Here is a 20,393-nt window from a genome sequence, read left to right as displayed (position 1 = left end):
GGAAGGGACACGGAAAACAAAATACACCCAAAAATTTGAGTTTAAGCCAAGGGGTTTGACGAAATCTAAAAAAACATAAAAACATTTTTTTTGAACTCATACAAACGAAAAACATCAAAAACTTAAGTGTTTGGTACTGAAATTGGGACAGGGCTTTAGGACCCTATTATCGCAGTGGTATCAAGTCCTCACAAAGAAAAAAAAATCGTCACTGAAATTCATATTCTAATCGCTACACCAAGTCCGTCCCAAGTTTGAAGAATTTCAAATTTAACTAAAATCATAGCTAGTCTCAGGTAAAAGTAGTTTTATACAAATTTTAACTCATTTTATTAAAAAAATTGTTTTTTTTTTCGACCATAACTTCATGAACACTGAACCGATTTCAAATCTGTGTACATGCCTTTGAAGCTATTTTAGTTATTTTCAAACCGTGTATATAAAATACATTTAGTACAAAACTTGTTTTGAATTAGTTATTCAACCAAAAATAACACCCAAAACATGATTTTTCAATGAGAAAAAAATCTAGCTTCTTTGGATTGTTAAAGTTTTTGCCGGAAATTACATTTTTACTATTTAACTGAAGTTTGTAAAGCATATAGTTATAACTACGAGTTAAATAGTGCATATACTTTTGAATAAATGCAAAAAAAATAGTAAATTAAAAAAACCGAATTTATTGCTATACCATTTAATTCCACTATAGTTTGTACCTTTTGACAGATACGCGTATTTCGACCTCAACTGTAAGGCCGTCTTCAGTGTCGTGTACTAGACTCGACATAGCAAAAATATTGTTTGTTATTAAATTTCGCTACGAGATAAGGTTTAACTAATGATAAAAACCAGTTGCAGCTTCGAGTGAAATATGTGTACTCACATCCCTATGCAGATTTCTAACAAAATTCTGGGTATGTTTTAATAAAACCTTGAACTCCGTTTTCATCCAAGGACCAACATCATAAAAAAATGCTTGACTTTGTGGGATGTTCAGCTTGTTTCTTTAATTTAAAGTTCAATTTTACGAAAATGGTAGGTCAAGTTTTTTTTAAATCATCGAGCTGTTATTTAAGCAAAATCCTCAAATAATTGAATACTCGCATAACTTAAAATCTCGCCCTAAGGAGATTATAAAACGAAACCAAAATTAGAAACAAGTGCACAAGTCTGCAGAATCTAAAAACCGTTCGCGTTGAAAATCGATCAAATTACTTGCTTGCTGCTGGTGGTGATCAATGGGATAAATTTTCAACGCAAAGCGCTATTTGGTTCTCAAGTCTTGTGCACTTGAAAATCCTAGGTTTGGCTTCGTTTTATAATCACCCTAACAGCAATTGGTAACCGTGTGTGTAGCTCCTAGTTTATGAAAATTTGAATGGAGTTACACGTTATTTAACAACGCTATGGTAAAGAATCGATCATTCCTTCCAATGGTGTTGGTTCCTATGCTTATTCATTAATTTGCTCAAGAACAACGAACTACACATGTGATTACCAATGGCGTTTAGGGCGTTATCCCAGATTCCGCAAGAATAAAATTACTCACATGTCACAAAAACACTAGACGCAATGAATGGAAATTCTCATTGTGGCCCAACATATGGACCCCTCCCCTACTGTAATACATTATTGTGCGGCACATGTCGCGCTACAACACTGGGTGTTGCATAGCATGTAGCTATATGAATTATGTAAAACGCACAAAATAATAAGAACCGTGTTTTATTTAAAGCCGTTTATTTCACGAATGCCCTCCTAAATAGTAATCAGATTCCCTACACCGCACTGGGCCGGTTCAACAGCAGTGGAGCTAAAACGGAAATAAACATTCCTGAGCATACAAAACAGCACAATCAGATGATAAGATTCTTACCGATCCGGATGGCGACACACAGGGCAACAAAGGCGAACAGATTCGACTGGACCGCCTTCCGTACCTTGCGCTTCTCCTCGGCGGCATCGTTCGGGGGCAATTCCATGCGGAACATTTTGTTGATTTTTGCGGATCTTTACTTTGCACAGATTATAAATGCAACGTTCTTTCGATGGGAAATCCACCCGATTCTCACGCAATCTTTTGAAACACGAAAAGGGACACCGCACGGCTCGCACGCACGATTTGCACAAACGTCAAACTGATGATGACAGCGAACCGTAAGTGCCCATGAAGCAAAAGGGGTTTTAAAACAGCTAGGGTGGCGCTACTATCCGGATAAAAAATATTGTAAATTTTGCACCTTATCGAACGCGACGATTTGGAATCGTCGCCGGTGGAACCGTCGCTAAAATCGTCGCCGGTGGAACCGTCGCTAAAATCGTCGCCGGTGGAACCGTCGCTAAAATCGTCGCCGGCCAAGCTGTCGCTGCGTATTTGACCTTTCACTAGTCTTACCAACATAACGGCAAATCACCTCTTTTGATTTATTTGCTGGCGACGATTTTATTGGTTTGTTGGAAAGTTGGCGGCGCGTTAGCTAAATGTGAGTTTATTCGAATTTGGGTTATAGTTTATTCACAAATTTCATAATGCCAAAAATGGTAATTTTTGAGACCCACCCACCCCCTTGTAACGCTTTTTGTATGAATAATTTACAAATTTTGTATAAGCTGTAACACCTTAAGACACCCACCCACCCCCTTCAGCGTTATGAAATTTGTGAATGGGCCCCTATCCCACGGAAAGGCTAATTTGCTACTGACAAGAAAAGGAATCGCCTATGGACCGATGCACGAATTCACTAATTTGACGTTTGAGCGGTGCCGAATTCACTGGTTTCCATAGTCACATAGATAACACGGCACCGCTCAAACGTCAATTAGTAAACTCGTGCATCGATCCATTGACTGTTTAAGCCTGATCGGCTGACAAGTAATTTCTCGGCCTATCTTGATGCATGGGAAATTTCTGCAAGGAATCGATCAAGAATGCGCTTTTTTCTGATCGCAGTACGCAGTTGAAAAGGACTGTCAGTTCAAATGGGAGTCGCTGTAGAAAACTTCTGCAAGGAATCGGCGAGAAATTTCTTTAGCGATTTCTTTTCAGTAGCAAATCAGGCTTTAACGTTAAACTTGCGACGATCGACGCGCCACCATATATTTATATATTTCATGTAACGGAGGGTATTACTAACTTGGAGGTTATTTGGCAATTTGGAGGTTAAAATCCCCTCCAAACACTAGCGATTTTGCGGTGGGATGTTGACGTTTGATGACGAATCTCGATGCGTGGAAAATTTCTTCCCAGAAATGCTCCAGAAAATCACATTTTTCTAATCGCAGTACGCAGTTGAGAAGAAATGTCATTTCAAAGGGGGCTCTCTGTAGGAAATTTCTTGACCCATTCAGTCAAGCAATTTCATTACTTTTCTTGAGCAAAACAGCATACAGTGACTCAATTTCATTTTCGTACGGGGCACTGTTTTCATATCAAGTTGGTATAAAACTATTAAATGGTGCATGGACTTCGATATACTTTATCAATAACAAATGTCATAGGTGTCACACAGACAAACAGACGTAACACTGACGAAATTTCCATCGACCACTCATTTAACGACCATTTCAAATTCGTCATGTACCAAACCTCACAACCAGAGGCGCGCGCATCGTTTTTCTTCGTGTTTGACGTTTCACACTACCGCCATCTGCAGGTCTTGTTGCACGAAACAGTATTTCATGCAACATGGTCACCAGATGATGAGGGTGTAAACTGGGCGATGGATTTTATCGAAATTTGTTCTAAGTGTTACGTCTGTTTGTCTGTGGGTGTCATCTATTGTTTGGCAATGACAAACTGTATTCATTTGCTTAAATCTTTGGAATAATGGAAAAGTATTGAGATTGTGTCTATAATTGACCCATTTCCATATTCGTACACCTAACAAAAAGAAATATACAGCATTCAAAACTAATTTTTAATGAACTAGATAATTACTTAAGCTCTTCGTCGTGTTGTTCAGATGAAGTAGAATACATTTGGAAAATTTATAAGCGGATATATTTGAAACTTAAGTAAATTAGAGAAAAATACAAGTTTGTCCCTGTTTTTTGCTAAAATATTCGGTAAGTCAAACAATAAATTGCATTTTTTCAACATCACTTCCTTAAGAATGATAACTGCGAATATTGCACAAGTTTCAAAAAATTATTATCAGTTTTAGAGTAGCTAAGAGTGGATATCGACAACTTATACTTTTGAATCTTAGGGCAACTTCACCGGTGGTCCAAATCACTGTTTGGATCCAAATTTTTGGACCATGTTGAAATTTGGAGCTTGCACCGGTGTTGTAAATAATGTTCCAATTTTATTTTATACCAGTTTTCTGGTCTATTTTTGGTCGGATTTGGAACAAGATTTGAGCTGTTCCAAATCTGATTTGACACACGTTTGTTTACAAGTTCGGATTTTTCTCCCCGAGCTTGGTAGACAAGAAAGTGAATTCAACCACTATTGCAGTGAATTCAGGTGCGGCTAACAGGATTTTCACCAGAAATTCCTCCTTGGATTTCCACCAGGAAATTCATCCTGGGATTTGCTGCAAATAGCTCCGAGGATATTCCCAGAAACCCTACAGGTATTTCCATCACATTTTTTTTTCGTGGATTTCATCCAGAAATACCTCCGGGGATTTGCTCAAAGAATTTCTCCTGGGTTTTCCTCCAGGGATTCCTTCGGGGTTTTCCTCCAGGCATTCCTCCGGGGATTTTCTCCAGAGATTACTCAGACAATTTCTCTAGAGATTTGCATAAGAAGTTTTTCCGGAGATTCCCTCTGGAGATTTTCTCCAGAAATATCACAGAAAATTTCCAAAAGCAATTCCTGCGGAGCTTTCGTCCAAGAATTCTCCCGGAGATTTTTCAGAGAAATCAATCAGAGATTTCCTTCAGAAATTTCTCTGGAAATTGCACCTGGAATTTCATCCAGGAATTTCTCCGGGAATTTCCTCCTGGAATTCCTTAGGAGATTTCCTCCAGGAATAGGTCCGAGAATTTCCTCCGGAAACTTCAAAGATTCCTCCGGCTGGTAGTCTCAAAAATTCAATGTCAAAAAACAACTCGGACAGAAAATTTGTCCAAAAATCTATAATAAAAGGGCTCGTTCATTTATTTCATAACGTTGAAAATGACCATTTTTGACACCCACCCACCCCTTCGTAACGCTTTTTGTATGAATATTCTACAAATTTTGTATGAGCCGTAACATCATGAAGACACCCACCCACCCCCTTCAGCGTTATGAAATTTGTGAATAAGCCCAAACTGAAAAATAAAAGGAAATACCTATATGAAACAGTTCAGAATATTACCCAAGAAATCCTACCATCTGATTATTTGGTTTCCAGCGAGTGTTTGTATTTAAAAAGAAATAAAAGTGGCGAACTCGTAAAGGGCGAAAAGCCACTCTAATAAAGATAAATAATAATGTATTTAAAATACCAGAAATTTGTTAAACAATGTTGTCTTTTTCATTGAGTTCTAGAAGTAAACCAAACGTGATCACTGATCATCATATAACGAAAGTATGGATGATTTTACTAGAAAAAAATGCTTACTGTAGCGAATTTTTGATGCAAATAGTAACTTTTTAGTGACCAGGTCGAAAATAATGACCAAGAAATTAAAAAGAGATTCGCTACCAGCTCTGGTAAATCAATGCTTGATGGAAATTTCTTCAGTATTACGTATGTTTGTCTGTGGTTTCAAAGTTTCGATATAATCTGTCAAGTAATCCGTTTTTGTGATTATTATGTTCTGTGTAATTTGTTTTTGACCAGAATTAAGGTCAAATTCTCAATATGCGCAACAAAATTCCGGGTTGAGATTCGCGATTTTTGTGTTTTCCTTTTTTTATTTAGGGATTTTCTGCCGTACACAGGTTCATCCCCGACGATCTTTTGTGTTCAATACTTATTTGTAGCTCGCATATCTAAGAAACTAAGAAACAGAACAATATCTACCTTGGTACGTCGTCGTTTTGCAGCTGTTGAATTGGCACGTTACGGGAAAAATCGTTGGTTGCATCGAGAACATCGGTCATCTGTAGAATGTGGTGCGTAAAATCGTTGCCATCAAGAAACGGTCCAATCCAACCATACCAGAGTCGAATATGTTGTACCTTAAAGAAAACCATCGTTAATTTCGAACCGTGTAAATATTTGAATCTGACTTGATTACTTTTGGGGCATACCAACTTGATCATCCTGCATGTACACATAGCTGGCTGAAACGTCGCAGGAGGTTGCTTCTTACTTCATAAATGATTCGCAAGACATTTGAAGGGCATTTGATTGGTGTGCTTTCATTACTAATTTTCAGCACAGACTGCGAGCTTGCAGCTTCGAGACTCCTGAAGAAATGATTGAAATAGTTAGGCAAGTTTTTTGGCAAACACATTCATATTAATTAGGTACCTTCGATGGAAATGTTCTTGATTCAGAGGAACACCAGGTGCGTCCCACTCGGGTTCAGATTGGGTACCACTTCTAGTACTGCATTTGGTCCCTTGGTACTGCAAAAGGTACCCAAGTTTGACATATGGGCATTTTTTTAAATTATCGGACAGGTTGGGCCGAAGGTTCTCCGATTTGCATGAAATTTTCACCAGAGGTAGAGCTCATGGATATATGACCAAAAGTGAAATTCAAAAAAATTATAGTGGCCTATTTTCCCGGAAAACTCTAGATGAATTTTCACGATTTCTCTATATACCTCAAACTGTGAAAATTCATATCTCCGGAACTATGCATCGTAGAACAAAAGTTTTTTAGTGAAATCGAAAGGAAATTTTCTCAGCAATCTATTAAAAATATAAAAAGAAATACATTTCTCGGAAAATTTTTCACCATGGAGAAAATTGTCGGAAAAATAGCAAAAAAACTATCGTCTGTATCATGAAAAATTTTCAAAAAAATATGTTTTGTTTCATCAATTCATACTCTAACTTTCGTCCATAGACGCCAAAGTGGTATCTTTTACCGTTTAGGCGACAGAACTGAAAAAGCGATGACCACCCGCACGCTTCCCATAGGAAAATGTGTTCTATTGTGGGCCTCATAACCGTGCGCTAACGGCGGCAGTAATTTACACGTATTGTAAGTGTAACACAGTAAACCATCCTTTCCTTTCCAGTCAGAAGAAGCTTTTCGTCAATCGGATCACTCTCCATTGGTCAGTTGGGTGTTTTGTGTGCCCTTCATCAGCAACGTTATTTAGTATTAAAGCTACCAGCCTCTATGAAAGCCGCACGGGAAATTCTTGTTACAATCAATCATTATGGTAACGTTTGAAGGATCAAATCTCAAGATCCACTTTCTTTGAAAACTTATGAATATATTGTTAATATGTTGTTTCGGCCAGGACGTCTTTCCTACGTTGTCTCTTTTACGATACAACGGACGGCAAATCAAGCGAACGGCTTCACTTTAACACTTTTTATTACCACTGAGAGGCAGCATGCCTACTCGGTGGAGAAACGAAAGAAACTACATTCTTACAAATTCAATGGGTGCGCCTTATATAGGCGCACGATACGGCCAGACAAAACATACAATAATTATTCATTACGCGCGTACGCTTCTCAATACAGTTTGGCGCGCTGTTGGGTTGGCGCCAACTGTAGAGGCTGCACGCTGACTGGCAGTGGAATATTCCACAGCAGCCATCAATGGAACAATAGATAGCGTCCCTGAGTGTTATACAGTTGATTGATATTATATACATGCAAATACTATACTATATTCTTCCAAGGAACAATCAGAATTTATATCAAATATATCACTTTGTATAGAAAACAAAACTGAAAATTTATTCGCGCGCTTTTAGTTAATTATCTAATCATTTGATAAATTGAACAAAATTTGAAAAAAGCAAGAAAATTACAAATAGCACTTTATGTATGCATAAATATCCTTTTTGCTTGGCAACTATATGATACTGAGGGTCAAGCATGGGAAACACTCACTCAGTTATTGTGTTTCCCTCACTAGCTTCCAAGCATAGTCGGGAGCGAGAAAGCCATTTTTTTAACCAAGCCGAACGTTTCAATTTCCAGTGCCCATTCTGCTTCTTCGGCGAGCACTAAGCGAAACAAAAAAACGGCATCTGATCAGTCGAATGCAATACCGAAATTCGGACAAAGGACAAACATTTGAAAAGGGCCCAAGAGGTCTTGAGCCTTTTTCAGAAACGTTGCTGTTGAGCCCTTTTTAGCCCGCCCACGCAAACTAACCCCACTATCAGAAAGATTGGTGTTAGCTCTTCCTGATAATGGTATTGGTGAGCGTGATCGAGTTGAATTGGGTTCAACAGCGGCTTGCAAAGCCAATGTTTACCAATGTCGATGTGCCCTTTTGAAATGTTTGTCCAGCAATGATTGTTTACATTCTGATTCCGTTCGAATGGCATTCGGGTTTGAGTGCTGATGAGCGTTCACTGACTGGCAGTCCACGCCACGGAACAATTCAGTGAGTAGGAATCCTCTCAGTCAGTTCAATGCATTCGGCGAATGGATGCAAAGTGCATTAACTCGTGCCTCGCAGATACAAGCGTATTGGTATTCACTTCTCTTCGCGTTCCTTCCGATTGTCGCTTTTACACAATCGGTTTCGACGCTTTCATGCTACACTCCACCTAGGACGGTTCAGCCACAGACAAACAGACGTAACACTTAGAACAAATTTCGATAAAATCCATCGCCCAGTTTACACCCTCATCATCTGGTGACCATGTTGCATGAAATACTGTTTCGTGCAACAAGACCTGCAGATGGCGGTAGTGTGAAACGTCAAACACGAAGAAAAACGATGCGCGCGCCTCTGGTTGTGAGGTTTGGTACATGACGAATTTGAAATGGTCGTTAAATGAGTGGTCGATGGAAATTTCGTCAGTGTTACGTCTGTTTGTCTGTGGTTCAGCTATCACTGAATGTTCGATAGCAGCAGATTTTTTGCTATTTTTCATCGGTGGCGTTCGAGTGAGTGAGTGAATTTCCCCATGCTTGCTGAGGGTCAGTTCCTATTACCTATATTATTAAATGTTAGGATCGTTTTCAATTAAAGACTGTTGTTCTCAATAGTAAAGGTTACGAATAAAGGACATATAAAACACCCAACAGACCAAAGAGGAGTGCTCCGAGTGACGAAAAGCTTCTTCTGACTGGAAAGGAAGGGATGGTTTACTGTGTTACACTTACAATGCGTGTAAATTACTGCCGCCGTTAGCGCACGGTTATGAGGCCCACAATAGAACACATTTTCCTATGGGAAGCGTGCGGGTGGTCATCGGTTTTTCAGTTCTGTCGCCTAAACGGTAAAAGATACCACTTTGGCGTCTATGGACGAAAGTTAGAGTATGAATTGATAAAACAAAACATATTTTTTTGAAAATTTTTCATGATACAGACGATAGTTTTTTTGCTATTTTTCCAACAATTTTCTCCATGGTGAAAAATTTTCCGAGAAATGTATTTCTTTTTATATTTTTAATAGATTGCTGAGAAAATTTCCTTTCGATTTCACTAAAAAACTTTTGTTCTACAATGCATAGTTCAGGAGATATGAATTTTCAAAGTTTGAGGCATATAGAGAAATCGTGAAAATTCATCTAGAGTTTTCCGGGAAAATAGGCCGCTATAATTTTTTTGAATTTCACTTTTGGTCATATATCCACGAGCTCTACCTCTGGTAAAAATTTCATGCAAATCGGAGAACCTTTGGCCCAAATTGTCCGATAATAAAAAAAAATCCCCAGATCGCAGTACACTTTTCACGGCATTCTAGATTTTGCTCTATTACCTTATGTGCCATGAAATTTTGGGCAACTGCTAAGGATATGGAGGTCTTTTTTTCGTTTTTGTCGGACGGAAACCGTAACGATGGGGTACCAGCGCTGTTGGAAGACGATGGCGATGCAACTGGAGCAATTTCGGAAACACCATTAGATTCTCCGTCTGCATACTTAGCTTTTTTCCGGTCGGGTATATCGAACTGACGTGCAATCTGGTTCGCACGGGTGTTGGACAGATGCAGACTTGGGGTCCAGTTCTTCGGGTGGACATCAATACGTGCTATAGGCTGGTCCGAAAAGAAGTGCCGACCGCATATGCGAACGTGTGGAGGCGGATCCTACAGCATCAAAACTTTCAACCACTCTGACCTTCTTTGCTGCATCATTGTGCATGTTTTTTCATCGGTTCTTTTATGAACCGTAGGTATGGAATAAAAGCCGATATTTTCATCGTTACTGTAAGCTCCGCAGCCAAGAACTACACACTTAAACGGTTTCGCCGAGAACCCAACAGCTGATATCTCGGTAATAATTTGACGATTCTCGGTAAAACTTTTACCGAGATCTCGGTAAACGTTTACCGAATCTCGGTAACGTTCGCCGAGATCTCGGCAAAAAATTCGGATTGCCGAAATCTCGGTAAAATAAGTACCGAGATTCGGCGTTAAAATTTACTGAGCTCTCAGCTGTTGGGTTCTCGGCGAAAAATTTTACTGAGGTCGGTGAAATAATTTAAGTGTGTACACACTTCACTACCATTTTTAACATTTCGACGATGTAGTAAACAGAGTTAACAATTTCAACAATTTTGTTTTGTTTTTTTTTATTACGTTCAAAATGAATCGGGAAAATAAAACAACCGGTGCATGTGCGTGCAGTTTGGTCTATTTTTACTGGTCTAATAAATTTTGACAGGTCCATTTTTGGAATAAATTTGGACCAAAAAATGGACCACCGGTGAAGTTGCCCTAATGCTGGCTACGACAACATCGTGTTGGTTGGTATAGTGCTGCCAATCCTTGGGTAAGGGTTCATTCAAATATTACGTATCGCGAAATTTTCCAATTTTTGACCCCCTCCCTCCCCCACGTAAGAGCTTTTGTATGGAAAATTTTAAATTTTTGTATGGACCGTAACGCACCCCTCCCTCCCCCTGTTGCGTTACGTAATATTTGAACGATCCCTAACCAGAAACACGTTTCTAGGGTGACTAGATGTTCAAATTAAAAATGAACCCCGATGGTTTGCATGAGGTGCCGTTCAAATTAGCGGGGTGCACGGTAAAAAAATTATCAAATGTGTCAGATTTAGCAAAGTTATTAAATTAATTAACTCATTACGCGTTACTTGGATTTTGACGTCGCGTTTAAATTTCGCGCATATCAAATAAATATTTATCTAAATTATCTTAAACTTGGCAAAATAAATATTTGCTTCTTCGTAAAAATCGTGAAAAAAATGCAATAATATACATTAATGGATTCATTATGACCGATATTTTTTCTCCCCTGTAACATTGTGCAAATCGCGCTTTTGTTTGCTGTTTTTCCTCTTTTGATCGAGTCAAGTTGTTGTCTGTCATCATCGCTGTCAGTCAGTAGCGAAACATTTTCCCGTTCGTTCTCTCGTCGAAGGTGCTTTTGATTCGGGCTGAAATTTGTAGTGCAATTTAATTCCAAATCATTCAGTTCTCCAACTGGTGTCCTGAGAATCCGCTTTGGGTGGAAATTGTGTAAATTGGATTGAAATAAGTGCGTGGAATTCAGTGTTCGGGATTTCGATTTCGAGGAAGCAAAAATCGCGACGACGATTGATCGTTTTTTATGCTCCGTTCCGTGCTGTGGTTTATGCTGCTATCATCAATCGCTGTCAGTGTGTGAGTGGAAGCGCTTTCTTGTTTTGACTTTTGATGTTTATCATCATCCCGCTCGGACCATCATCAACAATCGGGCAGTCAGTACGAGGAAGTGTCAATTTTCTAGTGCAATCATTGTGCAAAATATTACTAGCGAAGATCAATCCGTTTTCTCGGAAGTGTTTTCCAAAGTTTTCAAAGTGCCCAATCGAATCCGGAGCAGGGAAACTTGGACTGGGTCGTTGACATTGCCAGGTAAGTTTGAAACTTTTAAAATTCTCAATAATCCATGCCAAGACCTTTGAAGACCAGTGAAATGTACCGTTCGGTAGCTTTTTTTTCGCGATTCTGTGAATGAAGCCTTCATACCTATACCAATTATTGAACAAAGTTGGAGAAATGTTCCGAACTCCTGCCTGGAGAAACATCTCTAGATTCGTTTCGTTTCATTAGCTATAATGAAGGTGAATCGAAAAACGATTTTTTCCCCTGTACTCTAGGAGCACCTGCCACAAACAATCTTGATAGTCACGGTTATTTGGCGAGAGGAAGAAACCTCACAGCTAAACAAGAAATAAAACACCAGATTGTGAATTGAATTGAGACGGCGGAAATAAATAGTAATTGGTGATAGTTGATAGTTAATCGTATTACCAGTTCAATGTCATGTTCTCGTGTCTTGTTGATTTTGTGTAAATATTAGTTGTAAACATAGGACATATTCACATTTTATTTTCACCTGCCGAAAATCTGTGTTACAATGGCCTAGAAGATCTCTGTATGATTGTGCTATTATGATAAAATTAAAAAGCGTTTATATTTTCCGACAATTTTGATCTTAGAAATCTTTAGCAATGTTTCCTGTGGAATTTCTGTTGAAATTATTCTCAAAGGAATCTTTGAAAAAACTCCACGACAATTACCCGAAGGAATTTTTGGGGTAATTATTGCAAAAACCCTATAAAAATCTTTGGAGTAATTTATTGAGAAACTTTTGGAAGAATTCATAAAGCAACATTGGAAGGAATCCCTGGAGTAATTCATTAAAAGAACCTCTAGAGTAATTTATGGAAAGTATTGTGTTATCTTTGATTCTCTTGCACGCTCCTGTGGTGCGAGCGACCAAATCAAGATCAATTGTGTCCGGTTCGCGATGTGCGAGTGCGAAAAGATATTCGTGTTCAGACGAGGATGGATTATCAACTGGTGAGCTTGTTTCATGCTTATGATAACACATTTTTATCGTGGCAAACCTTCCATTAGGTGATTTTCAAACAAACTATACATGGATCGTTGGGGAATGTTTCTAGACATTTTTAGAATAACTCTTGCAACACAGGCCGAAACAACCGTTTAAACCGCAAGCCAAATCTGAGAAACATTGTACAGAGAGTTAAATTTACCCAAAAAGGAAAAACATAGAAATAAAATAATTTATTGCTTCTGAGTATCGTGATACATCTACATATAAGAGTCTCTCCAAAGATTCAGTGATAGTATAACCTAGCATTTCGTAAGAATTGTGCATAATATTACGTCAGAATGTAGCCTAGTATTCTTTTCAAAAATCCAGCCGTGGACTCAAGGCGAATTTCGTCCAGGATTCTATAAAAATCCTAAGCAGAGTTCTGTCAGAGCTCAACTTAGTGTCACATGAAAACCCCACATAGGATTCTGTGAGAGACTCGCAGAAGTAGATTGGTGCCAAGCATTCCGTCCGAATTTGTTGATACCAATGCATCCCCGAGCTATTGCATATCTGCGTTGATTTTTCACTGTCAATGTCAAGGAGAGATATTGGATTTTTATCATTTTTATCGTATACAACTTTGTGTAAAAGAGTCACTGTGGACTTTACAGATCGGTAAGCATGTTGATTCACATAAAGACAAATTTCCATTACGAAAAGATCCTGGACCGACCGGGAATCGAACCAAGACACCTTCAGCAAGGCTTTGCTTTGTAGCCGCGGACTCTAACCACTCGGCTAAGGAAGGCCCCAAACAAAGCTATTGAGTGCCAATTGAGTCGATTCGATCATGATTTCTCTCTTTCCTAATGATTGGTATTGCTACCAACTGGTCTTTATTTCAAAACAAATGTGTAGGTACCTACTTGTCAAAAACCTGCCTTACAATATAAGGACCAGGAAACTTTCCAATGATTGAATAAGCATTCCTCAGAGATTCCGACCAAGAAATCTCGCAAAGTTTTTTTTTTATTATTTTCTGAGATTTCTCGTGACATTACGCCAAGTAATGTATTTTTTCATGATTTTCTCTAGCAATTTTCTCAAAATGTAATTCAAGTATTAGTATTACCCAACATATTTCTTCAGTAGTTGACTCAGTGATTCTCTCAGTGTTCCCAAAGAATCCCTACAAAATTTTCGTCTATGATACCTTATAAAAATCAACCAGATTTATTTCAATTATATCGCCAGATATTATCACGGAGATTCCACCAGATATTCGTTCAGACATCCCTTTAGATATGCTTCTAAAAGTTTCTCAAGGAGTTGTTAGCCCTCCTGGAATTCATCCTAGAATTTATTCCAACGTTTAGGATTGCTTCAAGGATTGAACCAGTAATTTCTATAAAATATCTTCATAATTTACTTCTGAGATTTATCCGGGGATTTATTCGGTATTCCTCTACAATTTTCGTTCAGCGTCTCTTGAATATTTCAACCAAAAATATCTCCAAAGATTATTGAAAAAAAAAAAAAAAATCATTAGCGTCCTCAAAGAACTACGACAGGTTTTTTCTTATTAATTTATCCAGAAAATATTTTTTTTTCTGAAATGCCAACGTAATCAATTATGTGATAAACTTTGGCAAGAGAAAACTCGTGGAGGGATGTTTGAAAGAATAAATGGTCTTTGAGGAAGATTTGAGTGATTCTTCAGTAGAATTGCTAGGATGATTAGCTGAAAAAATACCAAAAAAAACCCTGTATAATATTCTGATGGATTCTCTGAAGAAATCTCTGAATAGACTCTGGCGTAATCCTTGAAGAAATGTATGTAGAATTAAAAAATCAGAAGATATACAGGAACATTTACATGGACATACAGTGGACTCTCCACATCTCGATATCGAAGGGACCATCGAGATAGGGGGAAATCGATACATAGAAGAAACTTTTAATGAATACTAGATTGAAAATCACTCCGTTACCAAGAAATTTAAAAACAAAGAGACGTCTTTTCTTCTCCGCAAATTGTTTGGAATCCCTAAAATCTGGTCTAGCAACCTTTGATAATGGGCATATCGACATACAGAGAGTAAATCGGAAATGAGAATCACATCGAGTTAGGGAGATATCGAGATATGGAGAGTGAAAATGTATGCAGAATGGAGGGACCAACAAAAGTATCGACATAGGGAGAGTTATCGAGATGTGGAGAGTCGACTGTACTTGAACAATCTGCTAGCGAGCTATTTGATAAATTTTTCTAAGAGAATTCAGGAGTAAACTATAGGTGAAATGGTGGAAAAATTGCTAATGAAATCTCTGGAGGAAATCACTGTTTCTCCAGAAATCTTTTGTTGAAATCGTTGAGGAATTCATGGGATAGTTCTTAATAAACTTCGTGAAACAAAGCTTGAAGTTTTTCATGGAGCATAAATATTAGTTTTAGGTATTGGCCATGTGCACGTCTCAAGTATGAAGGCCAGGGCCAGAATCCAAGTCTCTGTTTTTAATGGAAGGTCTCTAAAGTCCAACCAAAATGGTCTCTAAAGTCACTTTTTTCACCGTTATGCTGCTAGCAATCATGACGCAAAATTCTAGAGGCTCTAGCGAGACTGTTGCGCGAATATTGTGTAGGTTCTTCAAGATTTTTTTCGGGGATTTCTCGAGGAAAAACTTTAAGATTTATTCTTCTGACGATTTCTTCAGAGATTTTTACTGCAATACTTTAAAAGACTCCTCCAGGATCCCTCCGAATATTCCTATAGAAATTGCTTCAACAATTCTACCAGAAATTCCTTCAGAATTTTTTCAAATGATTCTTTGAGAAATTTCTGCAAAATTTGTTCAATGAGATTGATTTATTTTTTCACATTTTTCTTCAATTCTTACACTGGAATATATTCAAAAGCTTCATACAGAAGTCCTTCCAAGAAAATGACCATAGGTTTATTCCAGAGTTTTCGAAGAATCCCATTCTGAGACATTCCAACAAACTCTATAAGAATTGCTACGATTAATTTTCGAATTATTCTTCCAGGCCGTTCACATTAATTTCTTCAATTCATCCTCAGTTTCTTGCAGACATCTCCCCAAAAACTCCTCCAGAGTTTATTCAAGGAAATCTATCAAAAACTCTTCTAGGAATTCCGCAACAAATTCAACATGGGACTCTTTATAAATCTCCTTTGAAATTCGTCCAAATATTCCACGATTTTTGCACCGATTCTATCTGTAATATACTAGGAGATTTTCCAGGGATTCCCATCGTTGTGAAAATCGCAAATTCACGTTTCTCATGCTTGAGATTTTTTACGCTTGACCAAGACTTATTTGTCTGATAGTAAAAACGCATGTAAAGATTCTTATAGACAAATATTTTTATCGTCTGTTGAAATGGGAGGTATTATACTTTTATGTACTTTTATAATATAATGCAGCTATTAGGGCCTAAACTACCCCCTTTAAAAAGAGTAGTTTATTAATAGCTTTGTAATTTCAAAAAATTGCACGATGACGTGTTCAGCAAAAACACGGATTTTCGTGTAACAAACTACAAAAAAAAATCTTTGCATCAAAAGATGCGCTTCAAACTATTAAGTAACTACTCTGAGGAAACTATATCGTCAAAATCAACGGTTAAAGCGCAATAAATCGACAAAAGAAAATACAGTACAGTGGAAGAGTTTTCTGAACCTTCTTCTATTTTTGGAATAGAGTTCTCAGTTGGTTTTAAAAAAATAATGATTATGATAATTATTGCATGGCTCTTAGACATGCGAGTCAAGGACATTTTTGGGTGAAAATTTAATGATATAGATAAGACCCAATATTACAGTAAAAAATGCAAATATTCATTATTTCAAATACTTTGAGTAAGTTTTCCAAAACTCATGAAAAACACGGTCCAATCTGACTTCAATGGACCAAGTGTTTTTACTGATTTAAGAAAAAACGTACTCCAAGTATTTGGAATAGAATATAATTCTATATTTGATTGAATATCTGTATCGAAAAAGAATCGAAAAAATCAAAATTTCATGGAGCTTTTGACTTATTTTTACAAGGCCAAACTATCATCTAGTGCGGGCTTTTCTATTTCATCTCATCTGAAGTACAGTGGAATAGATATAAATACAGCAAAATGTCGTGTGTCATCATTATTGTGTATATATTTCACTACTGGACTGCGAAGTGTGGCTTCATAAGTGCGAAAATGCGAATAAAAGTGCGGGATTGCATCGAATCTTGTTGGTGTCTTCAGAGCATTTATTCTATGGATTGCGAAAAATAAGCCCGCTGAAGACACCGACTCGATTTAATGCAGTCGCGCTATTTTATTTGCGGTTTCACACTTGTAAAAACTTCTGCGACTGTCCAGTGGTGAAAGAAATGTGCAATAACTTTGAAGGAATTTCATTTAATAAATTGCGTTATTCTAAAGAATTGCAGAAGTGTCAATATATAATCCATGAAAAGAGTGCATGTTTTACAACATTCTATATTATTTTTTCGAAAGAATTCCACCGGCATCATGTCTAATGCGAACACAGTTCAAACTACATATTTTTTTTTAATTTCTTTATTAGTATCATTCCAAACATTACATTTATTTCTTATATCTAGGTGTTCTGTGTTATTAGACAACACTATCATCCTAATTTGGTAAAACAAATTTAAGATTTAATTAACATTTTGTTAACAACATATTACATTTCATTTGCCGTAGCAGTTCAGATTTTTTACAGGTGAGTAGATTTCACCTGTTTATAAGAGAAAAAAAAACGCTTTGAATATACTTAACCTAACTTAACCTAAACATATAACGCATTAATCGTGGCAATAGAAGATTGCAACGATTTTTGCCTGAAATTATTGATTATTTTATTTGACATTTGTTCCAATGTTTCAACATTGGATATTCTATGTAACTCATTGATACTATACCAGGGAGGAAGTCTCAGAATCATTTTCAAAATTTTATTTTGAATTCTCTGCAGAGCTTTCTTCGTGGTATTACAAGAGCTAGTCCATATTGGTACAGCATACAACATGGCTGGCCTGAAAATTTGTTTGAATATCAAAAGCTTGTTCTTAAGACAACGTTTTGATTTTCTATTAATAAGGGGATAGAGATATTTTACATATTTATTACATCTGGCTTGAATGCCCTCAATGTGATTTTTAAAAGTTAAATTCTTATCTAGCATGAGCCCTAGATACTTAACTTCATCTGACCAATTTATCGGAACCCCTCTCATCGTGACAACATGTCTACTTGAAGGTTTCAAATAAAGAGCTTTTGGTTTATGTGGGAATATTATTAGTTGAGTTTTGGAAGCATTAGGAGAAATCTTCCATTTTTGCAAGTATGAAGAAAAAATATCCAAACTTTTTTGCAATCGACTACAGATGACACGCAGGCTTCGTCCTTTAGCGGAGAGGCCTGTGTCATCCGCAAACAAAGATTTTTGACATCCCTGAGGTAACTCAGGTAAGTCAGATGTGAAAATATTGTATAATATTGGTCCCAAAATGCTGCCTTGGGGAACACCAGCTCTTACAGGAAGTCTTTCAGATCTGAAGTTCTGATAATTAACCTGAAGTGTACGATTTGACAGATAACTTTGAATTATTCTAACAATGTATGTTGAAAAATTAAAGTTTTTTAATTTTACAATCAAACCTTCATGCCAAACACTGTCGAATGCTTTTTCTATGTCTAGAAGAGCAAGACCAGTAGAATAGCCTTCAGATTTGTTGGAACGGATCAAAGTTGTTACACGAAAAAGTTGATGAGTGGCGAATGTCCATGGCGGAATCCGAACTGTTCATTGGCAAATTTTGAATTTTCGTTGATGTGGGCCATCATTCTGTTCAAAATAACCTTTTCAAAAAGTTTACTGATGGAGGAAAGCAAACTGATTGGACGATAGCTAGAAGCTTCTGCAGGATTTTTGTCTGGTTTTAAAATTTGAACAACCTTAGCATTTTTCCATTTGTCAGGAAAATATGCTAATTGAAAACATTTGTTAAATATATCAACTAAAAATGATAAGCTACTTTCTGAAGTTTCTTGATGAGGATGTAGAAAATTCCATCATCGCCTGGAGCTTTCATGTTTTTGAATTTTTTAATAATAGTTCTCACTTCTTCCAAATCAGTCTCCCAGGCATTTTCGAAAACGTTCTCTTGATTGAGAATATTTTCGAACTCCTGAGTAACTTCATTTTCAATTGGACTAGTAAGTCCTAAATTAAAATTGTGCGCACTTTCAAACTGCATAGCAAGTTTTTGAACTTTTTCGCAATTAGTTAGTAATAATTTGTTTTCCTCTTTCAATGCCGGTATTGGCTTCTGAGGTTTTTTCAAGATTTTAGATAATTTCCAAAAGGGCTTAGAGCCAGGGTCTAATTGAGAAATTTTATTTTCAAAATTTTTGTTTCTTAATTGAGCAAAACGTTTCTTGATATCTTTCTGCAAATCCTGCCATATAATTTTTATAGCAGGATCGCGAGTGCGTTGAAATTACCTTCTCCTCACGTTTTTAAGACGGATCAAGAGTTTAAGATCATCGTCTATAATCACGGATTCAAATTTTACTTCACATTTTGGAATTGCAATGCTCCGGGTTTCAACAATGGAATTTGTTAAAGTTTCAAGAGCATTGTCAATATCAAGTTTAGTTTAGATTTGAAACAAGTAGAATGGGTACCCATGGATCGAACAGGGGAGGAGTTCGGATTTCCTGCTACGATATCGGCAAAGGATTTACCTTGGGTAGATACATTCGAAATTGAAAGATTCGAACGGCTACCCGATGGATTTGTTTGCGAATGAGCATGATTATGATCTTCCTGATGGGTATGATTCATGATCAAGCGATCGTTAACTGAAAAATGAGCATTGTTCGATACTCTACCAGGCAAATTCCGGAAACGACCGTTATCGTAACGGATATTATCCTTCATCTGCCTGGCACGAGCCTCAATGACTCTTTTGCGCGAAGGGCATTCCCAAACGTTAGCTTTATGAGGGCCCTTGCAATTGGCGCATTCAAACTTTCTGGTATCTTCTTTCACAGGACAGACGTCCTTAGCGTGAGAAGAACCTCCGCAAATCATACATTTAGCATCCATGCGACAATTTTTTGTACCATGACCCCACTTTTGGCACCGACGGCACTGAGTGGGGTTCTGGTAATTTCCTTCAGGTTTCTGGAAATGTTCCCATGTCAGACGGACATCGAACATAATTCTTGCTTTTTCTAAAGCTTTAATATTATTTAGTTCTTTTTTGTTAAAGTGAACTAAATAATATTCTTGAGAAAGCCCTTTCCGAACAATGCCAGATTGGGTTCTCTTTTTCATAATGATTACTTGGACTGGGGAAAATCCAAGTAAATCATTTATACCATTCTAAGATCATCCCTGGCCTGGATCATGGGAATTGATGGTGCCAAAGTGAAGATGCGCCATAAAATAATATCCGTCTGTATAACAACACCTTCCCAATAATCTGGCACACCTTTAATGGTTCATGATTTATCATGAAACG

The 20,393-nt window shown here is 37.4% G+C and overlaps 1 protein-coding gene and 1 long non-coding RNA gene across 2 annotated transcripts in view; one reads left to right on the top strand and one right to left on the bottom strand.

Annotated features, from left to right (window-relative positions):
* Window positions 1–1,709: 1,709 nt before the first annotated feature.
* On the bottom strand, window positions 1,710–2,148 carry LOC110677933. Its single transcript, XR_002501301.1, has 2 exons — window positions 1,877–2,148; window positions 1,710–1,813 (listed from the first exon to the last, which is right to left on the bottom strand). It is a non-coding gene; the product is annotated as an uncharacterized LOC110677933 (long non-coding RNA).
* Window positions 2,149–11,388: 9,240 nt separating this feature from the next.
* The window catches only part of LOC5569782 (MOB kinase activator-like 2), a 521,979-nt gene continuing 512,974 nt past the window's right edge, over window positions 11,389–20,393 (top strand). Inside the window, exon 1 of the mRNA XM_021855727.1 lies at window positions 11,389–11,896. The gene's annotated coding sequence lies outside the window, so the exon portion shown is untranslated. The remainder of the gene's footprint in view (window positions 11,897–20,393) is intronic.

Source organism: Aedes aegypti, chromosome 3 (assembly GCF_002204515.2).
Source record: "Aedes aegypti strain LVP_AGWG chromosome 3, AaegL5.0 Primary Assembly, whole genome shotgun sequence".
Lineage (NCBI taxonomy): Eukaryota > Metazoa > Arthropoda > Insecta > Diptera > Culicidae > Aedes > Aedes aegypti.
This window is presented reverse-complemented; position numbering and strand designations above follow the sequence as displayed.